The sequence below is a fragment of the Crocuta crocuta genome, unplaced genomic scaffold, assembly GCF_008692635.1.
Source record: "Crocuta crocuta isolate KB4526 unplaced genomic scaffold, BGI_CrCroc_1.0 scaffold737, whole genome shotgun sequence".
NCBI lineage: Eukaryota > Metazoa > Chordata > Mammalia > Carnivora > Hyaenidae > Crocuta > Crocuta crocuta.
Window position 1 is genome coordinate 274,797 of NW_027527804.1, and position 2,860 is coordinate 277,656.

A 2,860-nucleotide genomic window follows, 5' to 3' on the forward strand; every position below is an offset into this window, starting at 1 on the left:
CCCTACCATTGGCTTGTGCCTCTGCTCTCAAAAGTAGAAATGGCATTCTTGTTTGCTCCTCTCATCCTTTCAGTTAGATGCTCCCTCAGTGCCCTGAGACAAGCAGGGCTTGTGCCTTTCTAGGCCAGGCTTTAATAGTATTTAGTTCCATGGTTTTAAAACATTGCTCTGTGTAACCTGGAGCTTCTCCAGAACCTTTCATCACTGTACTTGGCAAGGGGGGTGAGAGTATGAAGAAAGAGCATAGTTGGTTAGGGTAAAATAACTTTTCCATCACAGAAGTAGAAAGTCTGAGAGCCTAAGGAGTTGAGAATTCCAATGCTGATTTTGTTCCTGATGTAAATCATCCTCGAATGAACATTCTGAGTCCTCTTCTGCTGACCGTGGCCTGAGTAATCCTGACTCTTAGATTCTGATATGGGCTGTGATATGCTTCCCATTGTTTGCCTGAACCTGGTAATCTCTCTTCCTGGAGCCAGGGGAGACTTCTGCCATGAGTCTCAACAAATTCTAGAAATAGATACTAAATAACTATTTAAAAGACATGTCAACCCAGGCCACCTGGGTGTCTCAGTTGGTTAAGCGTTCGACTTTGGCTCATGTTGTGATCTCACCGTTCATGAGTTAAAGCCCTGCATCGGGCTCTGAGCTGCCAGCTCAGAGCCTGGAACTCGCTTCAGATTCTGTGTGTGTGTCTCTCTCTGACCCTCCCCAGCTTGCACTCTGTCTCTCTCTCTCTCTGTTTCTCTCAAAAATAAATAAATATTAAAAATCTAAACAAAAAAACATTTCAACCCTAGGATTGCCTCTGATCATGCTGTAGTCTCTTCCATCCAGCTACCTGCTCGTGTCAACTCCTGACATTAGAGTAGGTAGTTAGGTTCTAACAGAATACCTTGAGGTCAGCAAAGAGGAAGTCATGGCCAACTATCAGGAAATTTGGAGGCCTCTTTTGACAGCACTACACAAGAAACCAGGTCAAACCAAGATGGCAGGTGCTATGATGGGAAACCATTGACCAAATTAGGAAGAAAAGGTGGGAAATCCTACTTCCAAGAAATCTCTACCCCAAGTAATGAGTATTCCACCCCCTAGCTAACAACTGTCAATAAAAGATAGAAATCCAAACCCCAGGGCATGCAGTTTACTCACTCTCTATCTTGAACTCTCCCACTTTCAGATCTTGAGAGTATACTTTCATTTTAATAAACTTCCTCACTTGTGTTGCTCACCTACTGTGTTGTGTCTGTCCTTGAACTCTTCCTCCTGAGAAGACTAAGAACCTTCAGGGACATCTTTAGGACAGGCTGGTTCAAGGCCCCAAAGCCCAGGGTCTCCCCAGTCCACCTTGCATCACTGAGAGAAGCCTTCCCTGACCATCCCACCTAAAGAAGCTCTCCCATGTCCTGCTTTGTGTTTTTCATAGCACTTACCATTGCCTGGCTTTATATTATTTATTTATCTATCGCTTCTCTCTCCACTATAATGTAAGCTCCAGTTCACTATTATTACTTGCAGAACCTGGAGCATTGCTTGGGACATAATGGGTGGTCTGTAAATATTTGTTCAATGAATGGATGGATGGATGGATGGATGGATGGATGAATGGATGGATGGATGGATGAATCTAATTCACAATGAACTACAGACTTATTCATTGTATCTGTAGTGCTTCTGTTTTCACAGGAAGCCATGTAAGTTTAAACATTCCCTGGAACATGGTAGTGACTCAGTAATGGACTGAATGAAAGAGAGATATGGCTATGAGAAAAGAGATGTGCACAGCTTAGATCTATGATTCTTGTTATGTGTGAGGGCACTGTGGACAATCCCCATGCACACAAACCAGGGTAAAGCACTTTTAACATTATAAATATGGGGTTCAAATTTTAAAATTACTTACAGATTTTAGAAAATTACAAAGAGAAAATGGGAAAAAGAAAGATTGTTTTCATGATACAAAATACAAAAGGGACATGAACTTTTTGTTTCTTGTGTAGGAGCTCAAAGCAGACTACCCCAAAATGGACAACTTTGGCATGAACACTATACTGGGTTAAAAGTAATCAGGGACACCTGGGTGACTCAGTCAATTAAGCTTCTGACTTGGGCTCAGGTCAAGATCTTGCAGTTCATGGGTTCATGTCCCATGTTGGGCTCTGTGCTGACTGCTCAGAGCCTGGAGCCTGCTTCAGATTCTGTGTCTCCCTCTCTCTCTGCCCCTCCCACACTCACATTCTGTCTCTCTTGTTCTCTCAAAAATCAATATTAAAAATACTAAAAAAAAAAGTAATCAAAATCTAACCTATGCAGGAAAAGCTCTCGTCCTTGTCCTCAACTGCCTAAATTCATGTTAGAAAGGAAAGCCTATGCTAGGAAGAGGGCTATTAACAGAGACTCTCCTTTACCTAAGGAACTTACCTGCATAATATATTATACTTACCTGCATAATAGGTAAGTAAGTTTCTTTGTTTTTCAAAACCTCTCCTCTCACCTTGATTCCCTTTGTATCCTCAGACCCTATCCCCCTCCTTGGCTCATATAAGCTATCTATTGCCTCATTGTCTTTGGACTTTCATATCTGTGTGGATTCCCTGGAAGTACCCCATTAAATCTGATGTTCTCCTGTTAATCTTTCTCATATCAATTTGATTCTTAGTCCGTCTAGAAGGACCTGGAAGGACAGAAGAAGATATTCTTCCCTGACACTTGAAAGGTCAGCATGCAGGCAACACTGGACTGACAGTCCCTAGGGCAACTCTATCTTGAAAATCCTGTGATTCTAAGCCTGTGCACATCCCATGGCACATGATCCGGCTGTACATCCCCTTTCCTAAGGAGTGCCTCTCACGAAAGAAAC